The sequence below is a fragment of the Triturus cristatus genome, chromosome 8 (assembly GCF_964204655.1).
Source record: "Triturus cristatus chromosome 8, aTriCri1.1, whole genome shotgun sequence".
Taxonomy (NCBI): Eukaryota; Metazoa; Chordata; class Amphibia; order Caudata; family Salamandridae; genus Triturus; species Triturus cristatus.
Genome location: NC_140591.1, coordinates 869,077,852 through 869,091,064, shown reverse-complemented (window position 1 = coordinate 869,091,064; position 13,213 = coordinate 869,077,852).

Below are 13,213 nucleotides of genomic sequence, written 5' to 3'. Positions count from 1 at the left end.
CTCCAACAGTTCCTGGGCCAGCCCAGTGGACTTGGTCTCAAAGGCTGCTGCACCCAGTGCCTCTCCAAAACTGTGGTTTTGTGTGGACTACTGTGGGCTCAATGCCGTCACCAGGACTGACGCGCACTCAATCCCCAGAGCTGATGAGCTCATTGATCGGTTGGAAGCTGCCAAGTTCCTCAGCAAGTTTGATTTAACGTCCGGGTATTGGCAGATTGCCTTAACTGATGGGGCCAAGGAGAGGTCAGCATTTTCAACCCCAGAAGGACATTATCATTTCCAGGTGATGCCCTTTGGCTTCAAGAATGCCCCTGACACCTTCCAGAGGTTGGTCAACCAAGGGTTAGCTGGCCTGGAGGATTTCAGTGCTGCCTACCTGTATGACATTGCAGTGTTCATTTCCAGCTGAGAAGAACACTTGCAGCAGCTCGCTGAAGTGTGAGGCCCCTGCAGAGAGTAGGCCTCATGATCAAGGCCAATAAGTGTCAGATTGGGCGGGGTTCTGTAGTGTATTTGGGACAGGTGACGCCCCTACAACCCAAGATTGACACCATTCTGGCTTGGGAGCCCCCCAAGACCCTACAGAGGTTAAAGCCTTTTTAGGTCTCACCGGGTACTACAGGAGGTTTGTTAAGGGGTATGGCACCATTGTTGCCCCCTTAACAGAGCTGGCTTCCAGGAAGCAGCCCAAGAAGGTGATATGTACTGAGTCCTGCCAGAAGGCTTTTGATGCCCTGAAGGCCCCCATGTGCCCGGCACCCTTGCTCAAGGCCCCGACTTCTCCAAGGAAGTCATCGTGCAGACTGACACTTCAGAGCATGGTGTGGGAGCGGTGCTCTCACAACTGAATGAAGAGGGCCTAGACCAGCCTGTAGTCTTCCTTAGCAGGAGACTACTCCCCAGGCAACAGAGGTGGAATGCCATAGAAAGGGAAGCTTTCGCTGTGGTCTGGGCACTGAAGAAGCTGAGGCCCTACCTGTTTGGGACTCACTTCCGGGTTCAGACAGACCACAGGCCCCTCAGATGGTTGATGCAAATGAGGGATGAGAATCCAAAACTGCTAAGGTGGTCCATCTCCCTACAGGGAATGGACTTTACTGTGGAACACCGTCCTGGCACAGAACACGCCAATGCAGATGGTCTGTCCAGGTTCTTCAGCTTAGTGAAGAGAACTCCCACGAGGTTGGATAGTTCTCCCTACTTTCATCTAGAGGGGACATGTGTTAGACTTGGCATCTTTTGGCGTGTTTCCTCTGAGTTTTTGCTTTCTGACCTCCCGGTTTTGACTCTCACTGCTGATCAGAGGTAAAGGACAAAGTGCTCCTGTTGTAAATTGTGTTATGAATTGGTGTTTCCATGATTGGCGTATTTGATTTACGTGTCACTGCCTAGTAAAGTGCACTGAGTGCGCCAGGGCCTGTAAATCAAATGCTGTTAGTGGGCTGCAGCACTGGATTGTGCCACCCACACAAACATCCTGTAAATTAAACTCTGGCCTGCCATTGCAGAGCCTGTGTGCAGTTTGGGACTGCCATGTCGACTTGGCAAGTGTACCCACTTGCAAGGCCCTAACCTTCACTTTTCTTACATGTCAGTCACCCCTAAGGTAGGCCCAAGGTACCCCTGTGGGCAGGGTGCAGTGTATGTGAAAGGTAGGACATGAACAGAACACGTAGGACCTCCTTTAGTCCCAATACAAGCAGCACAGCCACGTCGCTAAATGAATCCAATCAATTAAATGATTATAATCTTAAACTTCTATTTCATAATATTTCGCTTCATTTCTTTACTCCAATGTTCAATTCCTTCAATTCATTTTATTCATTTGAGAATGGAGATGTTTCACACAAGCACAGGAGGCAGGATAATTTCCAAGTGTCACGTCTTTATTTAAAAAAACCCAATGCATTTCGGGAAAACATCCCTTCGTCAGGGGCATCTACAAAACAAGAATTTGTGCACATTGACATTAGCAATATTGTATTTACTCAACTGATACCTCAGATCATTAGAATTAAAAAAGTTAATCTTTTCTCAACTGTTACGTGCTTCCTTAGTCTATTAACACCTAACGCGGTAACCAGCATTGAAAACGGTGATTTAAGCAATTTTAAACCATTAACTACGATCACAAGCATCCCCGTGAAACACAACTACATTACTTCACAAAAAACATGCAGTGCGCGAACAAAGGTAGGACATGCCCTGGTGTGTGTGGCATGTCCTGGTAGTGAATTACTGCCAATTTTGTTTTTCACTATTGCAAGGCTACCTGTTCCCATAGGACAGAATGGGTAGTTTGTTTATAACATCTTATAAACATAACTGGTCCTGGGAGCTAGGTAGAAAAATAAAGTTCAGTATACCTGATTTTTACATTCTGTGTTTGAAAATAGCACTTTTAGAAAGTAGGTATTTTCTTGCTCAGCCATCCAGTGGGCCTCTGCTGGGTATGTGGATTAACTGTTTGGGTTTTGGATGACAGGAGCTGGGGATCAGCAGTGGCTACAGATAGTCTAGGTGGGTCAGGAAAGGGCTAAATAGACCTGGGCTGCATTTAGAGTAGGGGAGGAGATTTCCCTTCACCGGAATGGGCCTAGTCTGCCTCTCTCAATGCTGTCTCTACCTCCTGCCAGGAAGCCACACCAGAGAGGGCAGAACTGGTTCTGGCTGGGCACAGACACTCTCGCCTGAGAGGTCAAAGAATTTTGGGCTATAAAAAGTGGAGCACAAACCCCTGAATTTTAGAACTCTTTTGGACCAGGAAGACTGACAAGAAGAAGAGCTGGAGAAGCTGTGTGGAGGAACTACCACTTTGCTCTGTGCTTTGCTGTGTTGGCCTGCAGTGGCTGCTTCTGTCTTGGGCAGTGAAAGGACTGGACTGAACTTTCTGCAATCTACTTTTGTGAGTTTCTCCAAGGGGTTGAAGTAGAGCTTGCCCCCTGTTCAAGAAGTCTCAGGAACAGCAAAGACTTCAAGTTCTTCCGCCCTCAGTAAACCTTTTGGTTTGCAATCTATTGGGCAAATTGAATTGTTCCATCTATTGCACTCCGAAGGGAATAGAGTTTCATACTAATGATGAAGATATTGTATTCAAAATGGCCAAAGGGCTGAAATTGAAGGGATGTGTTCTTTATTGACAAGTGATGATTTACCTCTAGAATTGAGAGACACCTTGTTACCTGAAGTTTGAGATTTCACTGGAAAAGATATTGAACTGATCAAGGGGTGGCTCCTGAATGGGTCACTTTAAAACCAAAAGCAGAATTTCCACGAATTCCACCATAAAATCTGAGTCTCAAAACTATTGCTGGTATAACATCTCTGATTGAGCCATTGATTGAACAGGGAATTTTGAGAGAGATGATGTGAAGCCCATGCAATTCACCTATTATGGGAATTCAAAAACCGAACGGAAAGTATAGGATTGTGCAGGATTCGCGCAAGGTTAATCAGATTGTGATACCATGTTGTCCAATCATGGCAAATCCAGCTGTGATACTATATCAAATTCCATGTGAAGCTGAATGGTTTTCTGTAATTATCTGTTCCATCCCCTTGCATCCGGATAGTAAATTTTTATTTGCTTTGCGGTTCAGAAACAATGTCTTGGCATGGTGCCGAGTTCCACAAGGGTATACAGAGAGTCTGTCCATTTTCAATCAGATATTGAAAAAGAATTTGGAATCAGTGGTAATGCCAAATAATTCCGTTCTGGTACAGTACATTGACGTCCTGTAGCTGCGGCATTGCCTGAATGTCTAAAGGCAGTTGCTGCCATATGTATGAGCTTGGAACACTGTGAGAGCGTAGTGATGGGTGATCCGCTGAAAGTGCATGCACCACATTCTGTTGAGATTTTGCTTATTTGAACTCAAACTCATCATCTCACAAGTAGCCGGCTGACTATGTATGAACAGGTGATTCTGGGTGCCGAGAATTTGTCATTGGTGAGATGTACGACTCTGAACCTAGCTACATTAATGCCCTTACCAGGAAATGAAGTTGTAATTGATGAAGCAGATCTTGATTGTTTGGATGTGACTAAGTTGTGCACAAAGCCCTGACCGGATATCTTGGATGCTCCATTGCCTAAATTAGATCATGTGTTGTTTGTGGATGAATTGTGATTAGGGCTCCCGGTTTTCCATTTAAACGGATTTTTACATATAAATACAGACGGAAAACAAGTTTTCCTTTGTCTGTATTTAAATGTAAAAATGGGAAAATACTAGCACATTTTGCGGCCCTGCCTTGCTCCAGCAGAGAGTTGCAATACAGGATGGTATGGTGATTGCTCACCACAGAGTAAGTATCGCCTCTGGCGTTATCAGTATTTACAACAAAGCCTCGTTAACAAGTGAATGGTCTTTTAAAGACCTGTGAAGCACTCGGGTGCGGCTGGCAGCACAAAAACTGTGTGTGCCGGGGAAGCTGTCTCAGCCCGGACTATTTAATTAATTTAAGGGAAGGAGTGCATCCTCAACAATGTTTCATGCTTAGCAATTTCTCCTTCCCGAAGGAGGGTTGCACCCCGTTGAAGATTTTCACCCGTGTTATTTCAGTCAAGATTAACATATTATTTCAGTCAAGATTAACATATCACTAGGTAGACAGTGAAGAGTTGGATTGAACTCTCTGCAGTTATGTGCACATATGACATCTTAAGGACTGTGGCTAATACAAGACTAGTTGAACTGTGTGTGATGTTTTTGTCATGTCATATTTTTAGTCATATGTTTTAGGTGTTTTCACTTTTCGAGTAATGAAACAAGCATTCATGTTGTTTTATAATTCATGTCATTTTTTTTACTAATTATGTAGTTTGGATGCATCGTGATTTTCTGGGGAGGGGGGCAAGTGGGATTCGCGAGCACGTGTTTATCACTTTTTTTGTTATAGTTGATCAGAATACGAACTGTTAGTGGGGAGAGCATCGCGCGCGTTGAGGTTTCTAACACATGATTGGATAACCGAGGTATAGCAGGGGGGTAATGAGTCACGGGGTTGGGAGCACGTAGAGTGATTGGGCACATGTAGATGTGAATGTGGTTTAAAACAGGTGTGAATGCGAATGGTTGTGATGCTGCATGATGGACAATCACTCGAAGAAATGGAGACGAGGAGGTTATGTTGCCGGTAGCAATTTAAATGAGGTAATTCATTTTACAGAACTGATAGATGGGCTAGATGGGTGCTCGGCATACAGATTGGAGGCATAAGGGGAGAGATGAGAGGGGCACAATCGTGTCAGTTTGGATTGGATTGAGGAGGTGGCAAACTCATTAAGAGATTATCAGGAGTAGGGTAAGATGTGAGATTTGTATTCAGATGTCAGTGACTTGGAGAGAGAAGAGGGGGGAACGAGTGATGGAATGGGTTTGATTCACAAGGATAGCTAGAAAGCAGAACAGCATTCGGTAGTGCATTGTGGGAGTTGTGGTTTCCATCAAAGGACTGGAGTACGGGGTATAATAGAGGGGTGAAAGAGTCATTGGTACAATGAGAAGATGGACAAGATGAGAGTTTGGGAGGGAGATTGAAGTTATATGGAGAGATATGGGTGAGGTATGAGCGGCAGAATGGGTTTGATGCACGAGGATATATGGTGATTTTTCTTTTTTTTCTTTTTTTGGAATTATAAGGAAACAGTAAAGTGCAAGCCACCCTCACTGTTCAATCTGTGTCAGTTAGGGTATGGAAAATCCCGATATTTTTCCCAATTCAAAAATGATAACATGCAATTTAGAAAGCAGTGTTGGGCACAGACAGACATGCTTTTTTAGGCAGCATATTACTCTTGTCTAGTGCATAATTTGAATTGCGTTGCTTCCAGGTGATTATAGCGGGATTTGGGTTGTAGTTGAAGGCAGTGTGAGTTTCTCTCAGTGGGGCAGTATGGTGTTCAATGTGGGAGAGGATGTGGCTCTCTGTGCCGATGACAGAAACTGCAAGGCTCTGAGACAAATGGCTTTTGATAGCACTTTTAGGCGTATTTGGGACATTCTGCGAATGGCAAAGTTTTCAGATGAATGTATTGCGATGACCAATAACAAACAAGTGCATGTGTGCATTGTCAATTTACATAAATGTGGAAAAATACTAGCTGCAGCGTCGTCTTTTACTGGTGGGAAAAATAAATATGGATAAATACAGATAAAATGCCCAAAAAATAAATATGGATAAATACAGACGGAAATGGCAAAAAAATAAATACCATAAAACCAGGAGCCCTAATTGTGATCGAGAGATGCAGGAGGAACTTTAAGAGCTGCATATGCCTTCTGTATAGTTGTGGGAGTGGTGGAAGATTTTGGAGTGTACTCAACCTAGGTGTCGGAGTTAATCGCGCTGACTAGGACTTGCAACATTACTCAACAATTGGGAATCACCATTTTCACAGACAGCCAATATGGATTTAGGGTTGTCCAGGATTTTGGGCAGTTATGGTCCCAGCATGGGTTAATGCCCTCTTCGAGTTCACCCATCCTGAATGGAGAGAGCGTGAAAGATCTACTGCTGTCATTACAATTGTCGGCCAAAATTGCAGTGGTAAAATGCCCCACCCATTGACAGGGAAATGATTATGTGACAGCCGGCAACTGCTATGCGGATGAGACCGCGCACTACTGTGCTCTAAATTCTCATATCTTCAATGGGGAACCATTAAAAGGACAACCTGATGTTACAGAATGCAGGCTGATGTTTTCAGTTGGGGAAACATGCGAGGAAATAAAAGCATTACAAGATGAAGTGTCAGAAAAACAGGGATGGATCAAAGCAGGTTGCATGCAAAGGCAAGAAGATGAGGTGTGTGTGTACACAGATGGAACCCCAGTTTTACCTGATAGTTTATTGATACGAATGGCAAGAAACTATCATGGTCCTGCACATGTTGGGAGAGATGCTATAATGCGTCTTTTTTGACAGACATGGTTTAAGCTCTGATTCCGAGCTGTTGCAGAAGTGTGTAATTTGTCTACAACAAAATATCTGAAAGAAGACACTTGTCACCATGAGTCATGCAGGGAGATCTGGAGGACCGTTTAATAGGATGCAGATCAATTTTATCGATATGCCCCCTTGCAATGGACTAAAATACATTCTTGTGATTGTGTGTCTGTTATCTCATTAGGTGGAAGCCAACCCAAACAGGCGAAATGACAGTCTGACTGTAGTAAAACTACTCCTTAGACAGCTTATACCAGGGTTTGGTTTTCTGACCACTTTGGAATCAGATAGAGGAACTTACTTTAATACTGAGGTGATGAGGATGCTTGGTGCAACATTACAAATTGAGCAGAAGGTACACTGTGCATACCGACCAGAAGCGTCTGGAGTGCTCGAGCAAGTGAATAGAATGCTAAAGTCCCTTTTGGCAAAGGTGTGTGTGTCCACGTCTCTAAATTGGCTTGATTCTTTGCCCTTGGTGTTGATGAAGTACCCCAGACAGAAGAACTGGACTGTCTTCACACAAAATCATAATGTGGAGGGCTATGACACAGCCTACAATCCCAGCCAATCAGCTAGTGAATATACATGATGATTTGGTCATCGATTAATGTATAGGAATGGCTGATGCTGTCCGTTCTGTGTCTCAGTAGGCTGGGGAAACTGCAATCTCACCACAACAAGAGCAGCTCCATGACCTGTGTTCCGGTGACCGGGAGATAGTGAAAAAACATGTACGCAAATCATGTTTGGATCCTCATTGGAGTGGGCGGTATTTAGTGATCTTTGTTACCACAACTGCTGTCAAATGTGGTAGTCTGCTTAACTGGGTGCATGCCTCCCACACTCACTGAGCCCCATGTCCCCTTGAAAATGGGATATCTGTAGTGGATGTGCCAGTAGTCACTGTGAGACGTCCAACTCAGGTCAATCACAGAGTAGAGGGGGTGCCTGGCACTGGGCCTTCAAGCACTGGTTCAAATGGGGTTCTGAGAAAGTCAGTCGCTGTAGGCAACGAGGGTCATGCAGAGAGGGACCTGACTAGGCGAAGTGCTGATCCAGCTGTCATGAACAGTGCAAGTGAAAAGCGAGTGATAAGTGGAGACCGTTGGCCCAGAAGAACTAACAGATTGAGGCAAATCTTGGCAGGAGGCAGAGTACCCCCAACTGTAATCGAAGTCTCAAGTCAATCTGAACAAAGTGATACAGATGATGACGGGCCAATAGTGAGACAATCAAAAAGAGCTAAAGTACCAAGTTAGCAATATATTGCACCTGAGTGGACATATCTAGCAGCAGCAAATGACTGGGAAAAAGCATATCAAGCTTTTTGTTTCAAAGTTTCAAGCTCACAAAAACCACCTTAAGAGACTGTTGTGATAACGGATATTTTGCAAGGCAGTAAACAAAGGCATTGGCCTATAAATAACTAAAGAGACAAATATACACCGGAATATGTCAAACGTTGAAACTTGTGAACTGTAACAGTGGGAGAAATCAAACAAAATCTGGTTCCAAGAGCTCAAAGAAATACTTGCTGCAAACTTACATTATAAGCATTCCTCAAATTTCACAGAAAAAAAAGTAGTTCCTTTTCTGGAGCGATGGGAGATCCAACCATCATAAAGAAGGAAACGTATATGTGCTTGCTTCTTGCCTGCCTTTTCTATAATTCTTGTATTGTTGCTTATTGTTTTAAATCTTCTTAATCATATTTATGTGAAGCATGATATTAACCCTAACCCTGTTAATAAACCATCGCAAGAAAAGAATGATGGAATTGTAACTAATGACCTAATTGATAAGACTTTACATCATGATCAATCTATTAACGATTTTTCCTTAAATGTTTTGACTAAACTTTGATACGAATATGTGGACACTATGGATGCTAGAGATTATTATGTGTGCATGCACCTACCTACCTCTGTATCTTAAGGGGTGAGTTACCATCACCTGCCACTCACATGGTATTTCTTGTAGAGTAGTAACCAGTTTATTTTACTGCAAAGGACAATTCCAATATTATTACTCTAATTATGATTCGATCTTTTTCAGAAGCACCTATTAAGAAAAACCTGATTACAGTACCCGATACACGAACTTCTGAAATAATGGGTGAATTCTTCCAACCTACACAAAGTATAGATACAGTATATGCACATAGACATAATTTAACTTGCTCTTTACATAATGTAGAAAAAAGATTTTATCAATTCAGTTGAAGATAGATGTGGGGAAATAAAGGAAAAGGCTGAAACACAATCAAAAATTCCACCTTGGGCACTCCGGGAGGCTGAAAATAAAAAGGGTGAGGCACACTCTGCTATGACTCTGGATTGGTAACACAAAGGAGAGCTGTGCATATTGAGACGTAGAACTGAATTTAACAATACATTTGTTGGTTCCAGTGAATGTGATAATTCCTTCCAAATTGTGGGGGGATGGGGTTTATATCTTGGAGGATCTGATCCAGTCTTTCCAGGGGTGTATTATATTTGTGGGAAAAATGCCTATTATAGGTTACCAAAACAGTGGTATGGATGCTGCTATATGGAAATAGTAAATTATTGGGGATATATTTGGTGCAATAATACCATCAGTTGGAGTGATTCTAAATTCTCACAAAATTCATTAACTTTCTACTGTAGTTGATTGCTGATCAACTGATACAGCAGGAGGTTTCCTTTTCATAGATGCTAAAATGGTTGCTATCAGATCTATGTGTACTTATATCTCTGACAAAAGTAAAGATTTGTGGGGATATATCAGCAATATTCCTAATTTGGGAAAAGATTTGACTGAATTGAAAGCTGATGGTGCATGGGAATCTATTGGTAAAGGATTTACCACAGAGGGAAAATGGTTTGCAACTTTGGAAGGTAGTTTAGTGGGGAAAATTTTAACACCCATACTAACAATTGCTATTCGTGTGTTAATAATAACGTTGATCAGATATTATAAACGTACAAAAACTGAGAAAGAATGCAGAGGAATAAAAAGAAAGAGAGAAGAATTCGAACTAGAGAATAGACAATGTGGATATTACGATGAATTGTAAGCCTTAGAACAAACTAGATTAAAGCTTGTGAAGACATCCACCTTCTAATTGTAATATCAGATAAAGATAAGAGTGTGATGGCTCGATTCACCATCAAAGGGGAAGTTGATAGAGCAGATATGTTTTCATTTAGCTAATTACGGCAATTTTACAGAGAAATCAGTTGTGACACAATTTACATGAAACAACAAAATGATGTTTAAAGAGTTTCCCCAATGAAGTCTTGATTTAGATACTGCATCGTAAAAGCATGCAGAAATGTCAGAAGTAGATTTCTGATAACACCTAACAGTCAAGGAGTTGATGTGAAATTTGACAATTTAGTAATGAGTGTTCTTATGCTTAGATAAATGTGACAAATAAACGATAACACAGAGAATCTTCTATGTCAGAATAAAGCTGCTTTATATGTTACAAAAACAGATAACACTAGAATGTGTTAAGTGAGCACTGACAATGACTGGGAAAATAGCTGTTACATGTAGATGTATTGACATTTATTTCAAAATTATTATCATTGATGTGTTTTCTTAACCTCGTATTGCTGAAATAACATATAATGTGTAGAAAAAGACTTGTGGGATTTTACGTGAAGTGATGGTGACTTACAAAATTTGTATGAGTACCTTATTCAAATTAATTGCAATATATATTAAAATTATATTATTATGCTTAAATGGGAAATTAATGCATTGTTCTGTGTAATGTGAGATTCATATTTTAGTACAAATTAATCATACATAAGCTGTATTTCAGGAAGGCCTCAAATTTGGCTTCCCTTCATAAGTATTTCGTTTGTAGTAAAATATATTGTGGCAGATGGTAAGTAAAATGGCTTTAAATGTCGCTTATGATAGTTAACACCTAACAAGGGTCATTAGAAAGGTGGGTGGTAAACAGAAGGGCTTATTTTCTATGTCTAATTTCTGCTATGTTGTTTTCATATTAGTTCCGTTTGGGCCTGCTAGGCTTCGCTGAAAGACATGGCCGCTGTCGAGAGATGTGACTGTACGCAAGAACAAAGATGGCCCCAGCGCATGAGAAGAATGGATGTTTCAGTCACAAGTGTGTAGCCTATGCCCGGAGTGAGAGATGTCAAGGCCAAACTGACCTAGGACAAGAGATGTGCCAAAACTTTCTGTGCGAATGCCTGGGAACGGATGAGACACTCGAACTGCAGAAGATGATCCTATTCATTATCAATGGAAATTGTTGCAAATACATTTACAAAGTTAAGTATTGGGACTTGACAAGTCACGAGAATTTTGCATGAATGTATTATTTGCAGAACCGGGTTAGGCAAGGAGGACGATGAGGTGACCATCACCACCCCTCCAATGGACCAATCAGAATGAATGCCGCCCCTAAAATGTTTCAATTTTGGGTATAGCAAGTTAGTGAAAGGGTATAAAAGAGTTGTGCTTATAATGACGTTGTCGCACTCACTTATTTTACCATTCAGCATGAGACGCTGAATGGTAAAATAAGATTTTTCTTCCTGAACGCTGAAAAGACTTTGACAATTTTGAATTTCGAACATTGATGGGGAAAAGGAACGAGACCGTCGCGGGATAATATCCTGGGAGGGAATACGTCCGAGGAGGTTAGAGGGACAGTCAGTCAGTTTGGGAACCTATCCTGTGAACTGTGGTTCATATTCAAAGTGATCCATTCTCGTCATCGCCCTATGGCCAAGGGTAATGAGTATTTTCCGTTTCTATTTCAATCTTTATTTGAATGCTTATGAAATTAATGTCTAGAATTTTGTCTAATAAAATTTTACTTATTCAATTTACTCAATGAATCTATATAAAATGTCATGCTAACTCAAACTGAGTCTGTGGTTATTAGAATTAAAGTTATGATCAATAATTGTTAAAGGTTTTAACTGTGATTGAGCTGGACTTAATCGCCATCAACTGATTCCTACTAGTTGGTCCATTGACCCAAATAGCGGAGTACCTTGATGTTTAGAACCGACAATTCCAGAGTCAAATGTATATATTGTATATAGCTATCAGTTAGGTAAAGAAAATATTAACAAGGTACCCCGTATGTCTTGCAGCTCGTCTACTTATCACTGATCCAGAAAATTGAGTGAATGCGTGTTGTGTTTCGGTGTATGGGCCCCACCGACGAACAAGTGGTTTAAGGGTTTTCTGGGTTGGTGTCATCTATAAAGGTTTTTGTTCAAGCCGAGCTGCATCAATTTTCTTGGTAGCAGAGTTATGGTTACTATAGGTCAGTTAAGGGGATTATTGATTATTAATCTCTATGTTTAACACGCCATGTTGAGTTTGTGTCACGTTATATGTAGTCGGAATTTTGAAGCTTCCGGGAAGTAGTAAGTGGATTTGTGTGACGAGCGAAGTCACATGGAATTGTGCATTGTCTGGTTTCAATCTGGTGATAACACAGGATTGTGTTATGTTAGGGAATTTCATGTGTGAATTGTGTTGAGTGGAAAGACAACAGGTTTTCTTGTGAAACTCTGGCCTTAATTCTCAGGAGCAGTATAGTCTCCACATGTGTTTTATCCCCAGAGAAACAGGTTTACCTCTTGTTTGAGAGCAGGGTAAGGTAGAGGGAAGTGCTACACTTATTGAATGAAACAGTATTCTTGAATGTTTGAATAAACTATCTCTTTTGTTTAAAGGAACGGACAATGGAAACGTGTTTATGTCGTAATTAACCGATTTTGTTAAATCAACGAGTTATACAACAGTGCCGATAATTTTGTAAAGGAGGGGTCAGCAGAAGCAGGAGTAGAGCTGACGTCAACAAGAACCGTGCTGGGATTGGACAGTTGCGAAAGTATGAGGAGCTGTTTGATTGGTGCGTTAGTGTGATTCGAGCTGGAATATGTCAGTGTGAGAGTGACGTAAAGCTTTCTGATTGGTGCGTTAGTGTGATTCGCGCTAGGATAGGACGGAATAGTCAAGCAGAATAAAGAAGTGTTGCGTGAATTTGATTCAGCAAATAATTGTGAAATATGGCTTATTATGATGGACGTGAGATAGAAAAACCTTCATAGTTTACAAAATTCAAAAACCTTTTTAAGAAAGATAAAAAGATTGTAACGAGAGAGGGAGAAGTGCTTCCTCCACCGAAAACACCAGCATCTCACATGATGACAAAATATGGTTATCATACTTGTATTTGGTTGGAAAATTGGGCAAAATATACTCAAAATGATAGAGT